Source organism: Calidris pugnax, unplaced genomic scaffold (assembly GCF_001431845.1).
Source record: "Calidris pugnax isolate Ruff unplaced genomic scaffold, ASM143184v1 scaffold11, whole genome shotgun sequence".
NCBI lineage: Eukaryota > Metazoa > Chordata > Aves > Charadriiformes > Scolopacidae > Calidris > Calidris pugnax.
Genome location: NW_015090803.1, coordinates 4467516 through 4480712, shown reverse-complemented (window position 1 = coordinate 4480712; position 13197 = coordinate 4467516).

Below are 13197 nucleotides of genomic sequence, written 5' to 3'. Positions count from 1 at the left end.
ATTTCCTCGTTAGTCCTTTTCTCTCATATGATCAAAATCCCATGAATTTTCACAGTTGCAGAACAGCTTTTCCTCATCCTATTTTCACTTGGAGGGAAAGACTGTTTGGACTATCCTAATGTACATTTCAATAGGGCCAAAAAAGACTGAGGTTGCCACAGGTAATTCCAAGTGTTCTTTCACTTTTGCTGTTTGTACTGAAATGTAGGTTTTCAAAATATTGTCTATACAATGGTAAAACAATATTAATGATCAGCCTACAAGCACTTTCGATGGTATCTATGAAACTGTGTTCATAATTATCAGGAAGCCTACAGAGAGGACAACACATTGTGTGTTAACTATGGGGACCTCCATCCCCATAGGAGAAATAATCAAAATGCAATGATCATTGTTAAACTATGGTGCAATGTCACAGTCTTTCAGCAACCCTTTTGGGCTTCATGTCATGTAAGACATTACAGCACAATGTATTGCTTCCCTGGTCATACACTGGCCCCAGGCAAATATATCACAGAGCTAATATTTCTCATATATTCCACCTTCTGTCTAACCATGTGTTTTTTCTTGTCCCACCATTTTCTGGTTTCCCATTCCCAAGAAACTGAAATAAATATAGTTTGAATGACTAAATATCACTACAGTCATTACCTGGAAAAATCTCAAGAATGACACTACCCATCTTACAAGCAGAAAAGTAGTAAGACATGGCAACTAAAATGTTGTTCTTTAAAGAAAGTGACACATTGTAGTCCTGGGGTTTTTCTGGGGTTTTTCTGCATTCCTTTCTGGTTTTGAAGTGTGTTAGACAACTCTAAATATAGGTACGAGTGTAATTGCCAGTCATTTGTAAAGGAGCCTGTTTGTGAATGCCAACAAGATTTGAAGGTAGATACATTTTTAAAAAGTTGAGCTGGAATAGTTCCTTCTCCTCCATCCAAAGTGCTGTTGAGGAGATGCGAGAGCAGAGCGTGTATCCACGCGTGGTGCAGTACCGCCCAGCCAGCGATCTGCAGCCAAAGGGAATGCAAGGTATGCAGCCAGCAGAAATGGTGCTGTTTCATAAAACATATGCTGCCTTTTCCAACACAGAATTTTCCTCTGAAATGCAAATCCGGTGGTTTTGTGCATGTGTTCCAATGTTTCTGAAAGCTAGCCATTGCAGGTACTAGTATAAACTCTCAGAGCTTTCCTGAAGCCAGTGGAACTAAGATAGTTTTATAGCTCTCAATTTGTTTCAAAGAAGAGGAAGAAAATGTGCAGTCCTGCTGTCTTATTTTGCTCCAACATGACCCTGATCTTGACAAGTCACTATTAGGTTGCAGAAAGACAACCAAAATGCTTCCCTTGGCTCTCTGTGTCTGCTGTCCCTGTGGACAAGCAGCTCCTGATGACTTGGGGGCAGGAAACAGGACACGCTAGACCCTGGGCATTAGTGAGAGCACGGGGTTGTTCACAGCGGCTGTAGCTTGTGTAGACAGAGCCACTTTAGCTTTAAAATAGCTCGCCTGGGCACTGCTGACAGCATGGGAGCCACGACAGCTGTAGTGGCACGTTCCCAGGAATACTTCGGTAGTTACCACATGCATATCTTGTAGTAGCCACAAATTATGCAATTTGAAGGGTTGCATAAATGAGTAATGGGTAAGCATGACTTATGAGAGGGTTACTCAGTGTCCTTCACTACTCTGCTTTTGTTGAGGCTGTGAAAATGAATCGTCCAATAGCCCCAAGGTGTGACTGCTCATTTTCAGCGTGGAGAAGTGGCCGCTTAGAGCCTAGAGCAGTGATTCCCCAGCAAGGCCTGCTTGGTCACCCAGACTGACTCTGAACAGCCTTGTGGTTAAGGGGTATTAGCCAATTACCAATTTCCCAAGTCATCCATTCATTTGATTCAAAGCTTCTAAATTAAAATTTTCAGTTGCAAGGCTTCTAGCATTGCAACTCCCAATATACTTCATTCTCACTTCTGAAAATGTAGGGACTAAGTGGCACAGAAAAAAAAAGGGGGGAAATGCATTTCCAATCAAGTGTATGCAGTGTATTTCTTACATATATATCATAACAGTTTTCATACTTTTCTTTCTTGAAATAATTTTAAGCTTAGTTAGCAGTTCAGAAGGCTTGTTCTTTGAAGATCCGTAGTGACCAAAAAATGTTTGTTACTGAATTACATCTCTCTTAATCAATAACAATTGCACATACTTAGCTGTGAGGCATGAGTTCTTCGTCACTTCTCAAACACCTTACAAAGGAGCACAGCGTGCAATTCATCATTATACCCCGCCATGTCAGATGACTCACATTGTTGTAATTCAATCATCAACACATATTTAAAACCAAATTCCATGGAATTTCAATTGTTTACTGTGCTATCTCTGAACATTATTTTTACCCATTAGTATGTCAGCCAATATTGAAACACGTTTTTTGCTTAATTTGGCAAGGCAATTACTTCAAATTAGGAACTCTCATCCTTTTGTGTAGTTAGTTTTTAAAGGTGAAGATGCCTTTTATGATCTGAATACGTTTGTAAAACCTGAAAACCTCCACATGCCTATTTGCTTATCTTCGAGCATGGCAACAGCCGAGATACTGAATTTTATTAAACTGTCCAAAAAACCCATTATTCTTGTACTGCTGGTGTTGTGTGCCAAATAGTAGCCCGAAGCAGAGCTCCTTGGCTCTGTTAAAACCCTGAACTAATAGGTTCATAATGAAAGCAACAATTCAAGCTAAACCATAAGAAGCATGGAAGTGCCTATGCATTTCTCATAAAAATGAATACGTTGTTTCATTACTGTTCTGTGGTAACAGAGGCCACATTTGTACTCTACCCTGTATTTGTGTACACAGTATTTGTGTACACAGTCTCTCCACGAGGAGATTCCTCAGCACATTTGGAAGCGCTGCCCAACCCCTTCTTGCACGTGAATATAAGGAACAAGGGAAAAAGGAATAGGATGAAAATCACTCCTTGAATTTAGGGTGAAGAAAAGATCAAGATCACGCCTCAGTTCTGCCTTGAAGGCTTAAATTGAAGAAAATTGCACAGGCCTGTGCCAGCCCTCTGCATCAGGGCAGATGCTATTCAAAATTCAGTGGAGTTTTGCATGCCCAACAGGGAACAGTGGTACGCTGCTTAAAAAATCTGCTTCTTTGTAGGTCAGATACAGATATATGTCTTGCCTCAGTGATGACTAATAAGAACTTCAAATTCAGTTCATCTTTTTTTTTTTTTCTTTAGTATACAGTGGCAGATGAACTAGGGGATTTCTTTCCGCCCTGTTTTTTCCTGAATCGTATTATTTCTAAGATCATGATCTTCTGAACTCGTATGTATATAGACATCTTACCAACCAAATGTTTTCAACCACACATCTCCCTCAAATTCCTTTTTACACTTATTTTGATAATGGTACTATATGACCTAGAGATTTATATTTGTCCTAAGACGGAAAATTGAAGCACGAGTGACTCTTCCTGTACCTGTTCTCCTTGACTTTTGAAATTGATTTGTCCTCGGTTTTCGGCAAATATTGCTATTTCAGAAATGTCTCATTAGTATAAATAATGATGTAGTTGATGTTTTTCTCCTGACACTGTATCATCCACTTAAAAGATCTGTTATTACTGTGCTCATGCTGCATTTTTGTAAGCACAAACAAGGCATCATCACTGGACAATAATTTTGCCAGATCAAGGCTGCGACTTTGTCCTCTGAGGGTTGTCTGTAAGCAGATAATACTGTTGAACTAGACAGAAGGATTTACAATGAACCTCTTTTTAATTATCATGCGTAACTCTAGGGAGCTTTTCAAAATGGTTCGTCTTTGAGGAATTTTAATATGTTTCTAAAAGATTTAAAGTGATATGGATCCAGAGGCAGAATAATACATATGGCTATTTTTAAATGCTAGTGTAAAACCCCAGATGCACACCTTTCTCTGCATTCATATTTTATTAATCCATCCATTTTAATGTCCTCACTTTTTTTTTCTCTCTCATTCTCTTCCTTTAACTCCCTGCTCGGCTGCTTCCCAGAGACCATTTTTAAATTAATTCTAAAGATTTTAGGCACTTTTAGTATGATTATCATCACAGGACTGTTCTCTTAGTGAACCAAGTCGTTAGCTGGCAGCAGTATTATTTGGGGACCTCATCTCATTGTTTCCTCCAAGCTGACAAGAGTCAGGCCAAATCCTTGGTCTAATCCCATTTACTTATTTACAATTTAAATTAATTTAAATGAATATGCCACGGGATAATTGGCTCCCTTAAAATACAATAGCAAAATAAAAAGGGTCTAAGTTCCAGCTTCTTTTCAGAGAGGGAGGCAACTTGGATCATTTGGTCCTTCCAGCGACAAACCCTGTGACCAGGCTTATTCCCCACATCCAGAAAAATCCTGCACCCACCATGAATTTGCTCCCGTCTGTTGGGCACCTGGGGCTCTAACTCCCCTCTGATTAGTGATCAGTTTTGACTGGCAGTTTCATATACTCTACTGAGCCTGAAAGAGTTCTTGGCAAACCACTGATTTTAAGTGGAGTTTAATGTTTATTCAGGTTACAGACTGTCTGAATGACAGCCATTAGTGCCTTTGAGCACAACAGTTAACAAGAACTCTAGTCGGAATTTGTGCACTTGACTAGTTAAACAAGAGCAAAAATGTCCAATTTTATTGACAGCCAGAAGAAAGGAGGCAATTATGCTTCAAATGTTTCTGCTTACTTGATCCTCTTCTTTTCTTTTGTTTTACAGTTGTTCTTGTGGATCACGGTGTATCTATCAAGAGCCTGTAACTTCAGCTTTGGCAATTTACCCAAGATCAGTGCCTTGTAACAAAAAATCCCTTAGTGGTCTTCTTTGCAGAAGGTCAGGCTTGTCCCACTTTGTAAAAACCTCAACAGTGCTCATGCTTCTCATTTTTCCAGGACGTCTGGTTCTTTCACGGTGGTTCTCCATCCAAGTCGCACTGGCAAAGCTTAATTCAACAGGGGGTTCACATTGGACTGTCTTCTGTGGAATTTTCCTGAAAAGGAGAATGTTGAAGAGCAGTTATGAGAATCCCAGAGTAAGTTAAATCTCCATCATCTTCTCTTCAGAACTTAGTATGAGGCGGGTAGGGGGAAATGCACATCTTCTTAGTGTTTCAATCATGGTCCTCCCTGATGTCCAGCACCGAGCAGCAGTAATAACAAGCGATGTCTGATATCTGCTATGTGTGAAGAGAAGGAAATGTTCATGCTTAGGAAATATATATAGATATGGTACTACAGATCATGTAATCTTCCCTGTAACACCTGTTATGATACCATAATATATTTGTCCATAACATACCTGTTATTACACCATAATATAATTGTCTGGCAAGGCAACTTCATGGAATATGAAAGTACATTTTTTTAACCAACTGACTGCAGGGAAAGAACAGTGATTTTATAGAAATAACAGCTTTTATATAGCACTTTTAATCTTGTGAGCAAGATTTACTTTATAAGTATATTGCGTATACCTTCCCGTTTTATCTGGGTGGAAACTAAGTGTCTAAGCATGAGGGATCATTTAACCTATACATTTTGTTCTCCTGGTGTGTCCATAGGTATTTTTAGAAGTGTCAGTCAGCAGAAGACTTATGCACATAGTTAACTTTAAATCCTTTAAAAGACTTGGTGTATAATACTGACTAGATGTATAATCTACTCCTGCATAAGATCCTGCAGGACCAGAATCTTATGTTGGCACCTCCTCTGGGACACATCACAGTTCTCTTTTTTTTTTCATGTAGGATACCATTTAAATTTGTGGCAAAATATGCATGTTCAGTAAATACGCACAATACCCCAATGAATTTGGCTAATGGTTTCTACATAACAAAAAGAGACATAATTAAAAAAATTCAATCTAAAATCTAATCAATTGCATCAATTATTTTGAAAAACTCAAGATAACAGATCCTGGGTAGGATGTGAGTTCTTCCAGAACAATCAAGTTTTTCTAAATCCTCAAGACACTATGTATAAAGTAAGAAATATCTTTAATATCCTCTTAACAGTGTCTCAGATGTCCAAGCCTCAGATGTCTGAAATGAATACCTTTTATGTTATTGTTAGTTGTTGCTGGATTACTTTTTTTTTACATCTGTTTTTCTTCTTTTTCAGGAACCTAGTAAATCCACCAAAGTTTCTAATTTTCTGTCCAGGCACCCTGCAAACTGCTTCTGGAATAGCACTGGTTGCTTCTTATAATTCTTTATGCTAACTTTTTTTTCCAACTAGCTATTAAAAATTACAGCAAGAATTATGCAACAGAGGATTTGTTTGGAAAACCTCATTTGCAGTCTGTACATACAGTCAATGAGACAAGCCCATTTCTTAAATAAAGCTGTAGTTTAAGAGAAACCTGTGATAAATCTAAAAAGAGTATCTTGATGAGCTGAAGCTATAACGTGTCCTTTCCTCCCACCCTCCAGCAACAAAAAGTACCCACAGTTTTGCGATGATAAGCTTTATATGAAGCTATACCTACTGTGCTCTGGTAGGCTGCCAGACGCAAAGATTTTGGGGATCTATAGTACCGTGGTTTAGTCATTTTGCTTATGGATGATTTGCACTGTCACACTATTCATTACACATATTAGGGATTAATGCAACAGTCACATTTTATAAGTTTATTATTCAGAGGAACCAAGTCCTGGAGTTGTACACCTGTGCTGGTATGATACAGGTACATTTTTTTCTGTCTTGCTTCGCCGATCTGAGTTGGTTTTCTTTCATTTCGTTCCATGACTCTCTGCATAAGAGGTTAAAAACAAGTTATTACTAGTTATGTTAGTCTACCTAGAGGAACAGCTAATCTATGTTTATTCAGTAGTGGTTTTCTACGTGGAGCCACTTGTACCTTGCAACCACAGTAAAACACTGTGGTGCCTCTGTGAACGCTTTGCCAAAAAGGGTGTTAAATATCCGAGTTCTGGTGCAGGGATGCTGAGCCATCTCCTCTGTCACAAAGATGAAATATCTCATAGCTTAGTGCTGGAATTCTTCAGAATTCCCTGCTCAGAGCAGGGCTTCCCCATGACCAAGCTGTCTGGCTGTCCTGCGCTCCTGTCCTATCAGTGTAGGCAGCGAGGGACTACGGAAGCTGTGAAGCCAGGTCTCCTACTAAAGGCAGGTTCTACTTTCCCACATGCGCAAGGCAAAAACCTGCAAGGAAATGGCAATATTTTTTATTTTTATTATTTTTTAAATTTTGGTGGGAGTTACTTTGTTTTTGAATTCTCCAGGAGTTTGTCTCTCCCTAACAGTGGTACCAGAGACTGTCTGGTGCTTGTGACTCATGATGTAACCACCTGCATTCCTGGAAGCCCTGGAAAAGTAGAGGCCGTTACTGTGTTACATTCAAGCTTTCCATTTCCTCACAGTTTAAGGCCAAGAGACATCATCAGATTGTCTGATGTCCTATATGTTGGTGGCTATTAAATGTTGTACATATACCTCAAGCCTGAGACAACTACTTTCATTAGCCCGTAGTATTTTAGTCTTTGAGTATTTAAGTCCAAACTTACGTGTCTAAAGCAGCACCCGAGGTCCCTGCAATACTTGAGAACTGATTAGCCATGACACGCTCAGACAATCACAGAAACGATCCACACAAAAAATCTGCCATCCTTGCCAATCTGAGCTAGAAAAATCTCTTCTGCTTGAGGACTTGGCTTAATTCAGATCCAAGCATCAGATGTCTAAAACAATTTTCTGCATTGGTTTACTCTCTTCCCGGCAAAATGAATAATACATGTTTCAAGGGGAGGCAAAAACTTCTACTGCAGAATATATGAGGCCAAATATCCTCTGGGAATAATGGAGAAGGGATTCTTTCTCTCTGCTCTAGGGAGCCAACTGGAGCTCTCAAGTGTGGGATTTGATTATAATCATTACCTTAATGCCAACCTGCAAATGACTGAGTGGGCAGGGTGTAATTCAAGCCATCTAGTTTCAGCCATAATGGAAGAAGTTGCACAGACACATCATTCTAATGGATGTAGGGCTAGAGGGATCACCAGGGGATCTAGACTGACGTGACCCTCCTTCCCTCCCATTTGAGGCTGCTCTGTCCATTAGAAGTTCTCCCAGAAGCCAAACTAAAGCCTATATTTGAAAAAGCCAGTTTTTAGGACAAGTTCAAGAACTGGTGAGTGCACCACCTCCCTTTGTAAGCTCTTACAGAGTTTAATTACCTTTACTGCTAGGAAATTGCATCTGATTTCAAGGTTGATTACATCTAACCTTAAACTTCCAGTCACTGGATTTAGTTGTGCTTTTGTCAGCAAGAGTGAAAATGCTCACTGCTATCTGTTATCTTTTCCCTGTATCCTCTCAACCTTTTCTTGAGTAAGTGGAATATGTCCAGCTCCTTAAGCCTCCCATCTCAAGACTTGTACTTGACTCGCAAAATATTTGGATTTTCTCCAATATTTTCTCATCTGCAGGGACCAACACCGTACTTTATATTTTGGAAACATGCAAGGACTGTGCTGAGTCCTTTCCACAGCATCACACTGAGATCTCCTGTTAGGGGTGATTATCTAGGGTAATTGCTTTATATCATTCCCCGAGTCTCTCCTTTCTGAGACAGTGTCCATTCCTACAAGCTTTTGGTTCCCAGAGGTATTAATTTGCATTTCACTGTAGTAAAATGAATTTAGTGTGGGGCAGTGATCATTTAGCCAAATCAAATCACTGCAGAAGTAATATATCTTCTTTATTTACTGTGCTTAAATACATTGTGTCATACGCAAGCCTTTAAAGCAAAGATTTTATCTCATGGCCTGGACTGTTGAAAATAATATAAAATAGCATTAGGTGAAGACTGTTTCTTATTCTGCTGGGAAAGCTCCCCACATTGAACAAAACCTCCCATTAAAAGACCGCATTTTGAAATTTGTCAGTGAGACACTTCTTAATCCTCGTAATGGTCGACCTGTTAATTCCATGTAATGCAAGACTTGAAATCAAAATGTCATGTGGTATTAAGCCAACTGCCTTGCAGAAATCCAAGTACATCCTATCAATACAGCTGCTTTTCTCATGCAGACCTGTAATTTTTTTATAGAAATCTTCTAAATAGCCAAATACTCCACAAGTGTGTCTGAAAAGAACCTAACTTCCACTAACCTGTTTTGACTAGCATTAAACATATTTATTGTCCAGTTCTTTTTCTAGTATTTAAGTATCCTATAAATGCATGCTATTTTGTGCACAGCCCAAACCACCAATTTCAAGTAATGGATGACACATAGCAGAAAAATATACTTCCCTACTTATATTTTTCTCTAAATCAGAGCTAGGTGGAGTATGAGCTGAACTAGTTGAGCTTATTTACAACTGCTGTTTCTCTTTCAGAGCTAATGACTTATTGACAGTCTAAGGATTTTCTGTTATTTAAAACAGAAATTCTCTTCTATGATACAGTGCAGCTCCTCGCTATGTAGAAGAGGGAGTACATGCAAAAGTAGAGAGATTTCTGTCATTTCAAAATGACAGAACCTGCCAAATACACGAAAACAAAAGCTACTGGTACTTCTTGAAGAGATGGTTTAAGGCCCAGTCTTTAAATTCTTGTGAGAGTAGCAGTGCTTGGAAGTCAAGATGGTTTCCAGAACCATGCCCACTGCCAGCACAGGGATTAAGTGAGATTAAGGGACACAAAAGATTTGTACCAGCCCTCTGCAAAGATGTTTTTTCTCCATTATTAATCTTCATGGAGTGAAACCTCAGCACCTATAAATGCAGTGGCAGTGCCCACGGGCTGAGAGGAGCATGAAGACTCTTGGCATCTGAGAGGAGCTTAGATGGAAAGCAGGAGTGGGTATCCAGTTTAGGAATACAGCTACTGTGGAAGCACTATAGTTTGTGGTGCTTTTAGTATTCCCACCTTGCAACATTTTGTGCTTTTTGCTGGTCTTGTGGCTCAATGCAGACTACTACTCTGGGCCCTGTGTGTGTCCTCCCTTTGAGCATGGAGTAATCCCAAGCAGAACGTGCTGCTGACAAGTCTTTGCACCCTCCTTTAAAAAAAATCATTCTGGTCCATGAACAGGAGAATTACTCCCACTAAACTCCTAACATGCTGCTAAAGGTAATTGCTGTGAGATTTAGTTCTTTAATTTATCTATATGTGGAATACGGATTTCATACCATTGTTGGCTATGAAAAGAATTAATCCTTTAGTAAAAGGAATATTTGTTAATAGATAAGGAGAAGGTCACTCAATTTATCTCAGTGCTTGTAGAAGCAGTATTCTTTGCTGATTTTTGTACAAAGTTATGAATATCTGGGAAGCTTAAAGGAAAAGATGGCACTGGATGATTTTTTAATTTAGCCATTGAAGTATTTTGTTAGTGTTTATAAATTTTTAAGGATCCAGTCCTGTAAATTTTTATTTGTACGAACAACTTACTCAAAAACAGTCTCGCTGAATTATGTAGTGGTTTTTTTGTATTAGAAAAAGTAATTTGTGTAAAGGTTGGTAGTACTGGGCCCTTAAATATTTATAAACACTTAACAAAATAATTTTATGAGATAAACCTGAGAACCATATGATATCACCTATTATTTTATGCTCCCTAATTTTCATAACTGTATAGAAGTCAGCAAGTATTAGCAGTTCCTTTCTTATCTGAGAGCAGCCAAATGACCTTCTCCTTCTCCTTTAAACTTATACTGCTTCCTAGCAGAGGACTAATCTTTTCACTTCCTCGTATCATGTAAAATGGACATGCAATGCCAATAAGCTAATGAGCAAATCTGCTAGTGGGTTTGCTCAGGGAGCTAAGAAGTTCCTTCCACCTATAATAATAATATATTCTTTCTATTGCACACACAGCCAACTGAGGGAGGGCATGACATCAGCCTTATTACAGTTCTTAAGAACCTGTGACATTTTTAACAGCAAGTATCTGTGCATCCCTTCACAGTAATTTTCCCCAGAAAAATTACTTTCTTCTCTTTTTCAAAGATATACTAAACACCCATTAATTTCAACTGAAGTTATAAATGCTTAGCTGCTCTCAGGAGTGAGTCTTTGAATACAAACCTGCAAACCAGCTACTCATGTGCAGCTGGTCAAAAAACTTTCCATAAGCTGCAATTTCAACAACAAAAATAGGTATTTCTACCGTTTGTGAGGTTCCTTTTTCCTTAACACAAACAATCACACTTAAATCAATAGGATAAATAACATCACGGGTAATGTGGTAAGTTAAGTTATGCAAGCTAAGATCAGTCTTGCCTTATATTGTTTTGATATTTAACTATGCAAATGGGTGATTCCACAAAGTACAACTAGAGGTTCAGTTTTAAAGGGAAATTACTGCACGGAAGACATCCATCTTTACCTAATCAAATAAACTTTTTTATTTTTACCATTGAGCCAAATGAAAAGCATATCTGATAATCTTTTAAATTAAAAAAAAAAATAATAAAAATTAACAGCAGCAAGTCACTCCAAGGAGGTTTGCAGTGCTTGTCATATAAATATTAGTATTGTGGGTATGAGCAACCAAGTGCATCCATCCTGGGTTCTGCACCCAGTTGTCAGATGACTATATACTGAACAGTGAAAATATAAACACAAGCTGAATATGAAGAAATGCACGTCAGATTTTGGGTTCTCTGCAATGATTAATATTTTTCTACTGCCTTAAAATGAATCTGAATGGGTTGCAGTTAAAGGAATAAAACTCACAAAGCCTGAAAATAATTTCCCATTGCAAATAATACAGGGCTGTCAGTCCAGTCATGGCTTCTTCTGGTCACTGACTTTGTGACACAATCCAACACCCTGTAAACAGGAATGCATGTTCACGTACTAAGTTTTGATTTTTTAACTGGTTATGTCTTCAAAGCTGGGTTGAGTCAGACACTGTGAGGAATGGGTAAGAAACTGACGAGAGTGATTTTTATCAAGTTTCTTCATATTTGCTATTTCCTCTTACACTAATAAGAATGCAAAATGACAGGCATACATTAAAGCATTCATGAGCCAATTTGCAAATATTCTTAGGAGCAAAAAAGCAAGTTTTGATATAATTCAAAGGCCTGGTATATATATCATATCTTGCTAATATGATTCAGACAGATTACTCAGGAAGGTAAGTATTTACTTGGGTACAGACTCCCAGGACTGAGGTTTAATGATGGAGAATAGCATTTAGCAGTGGATTTGTTGCATGTTTTTCCTTCTTGCCCTCCCCACCAAAACACCACCTATCCGTGGCCACAGCAGTGGTCCTTCTGACCCAGCAGTTTCTTTTTAACAACAGCCTATATGTAGAGAACAGTTTTCTGTAGTTAGAGGCAAAAAAAGCCCCAAGAAAACCCAAATCAATCCATTTTCTGTTCCATGTAGCATCTTCGGCAGCTTTCACCTCAAAGCAAACCAGCTACCAAGCAACGATGAACCTTTCTAAACCCCTTCTACCCGGCTGCTCTCAACTGGAGACAGGCAACAGAATACTTTATGGCACGAGGCAAACAGAAAGTTTATTTTGCAGAGCCCGAGTACAGAAGTGCACAAGAGGGAACGCGTGTTTGAGCGAGAGAGGCAACCGACCGGTGATGTTCCCTCAAGCCTGCATGCTGACAGCTCGTGGGACCGCTGCAACGTGTCACACAAGCACCTCTCAGAGAAGAGAGTCGCCGTGGTGAGAATTGGGGTAAACCCAAAGCAGGGTTCTACATGGGACCAGCTGAAAGGCTGGGTTACGTTGGGTGCAGAGTAAGTTCACCTACTTTAGCAAAAACCGTGCAGCAGCAAGTTTGCCAAATCAAGGACTATCTGCGGGTAATAACAGCTTGTCATTCAGACTGGCAAAACAATTAACCTTATTCATATTTGGCCGGGGAACCTGGAAGGCAGAGGGGAGAGGGAGCCTCTGACCGCGGTCCGGCGGGGTTCCCGGCAGGCAGGGCTCTCCTTCCCACCCTACAGCCGGGGCGGGGAGCCCCAAAACCGGTCCCGGGGAGGGTCGGGCAGCATCTCCCCTCCTGGTGGGGGGGCGTGTGGGGTGTGGAGGTGGGGGGGGCAGCTCCCCGCTGTGCTGTGGGAGCCAAAGGGGAGTCTCCTCCTTCCCTCCCCTCCCCGCCCCGCTCTCTCCTCCCTCCTTCCCTGCCTGCAGCCGCAAGATCGGCAGAG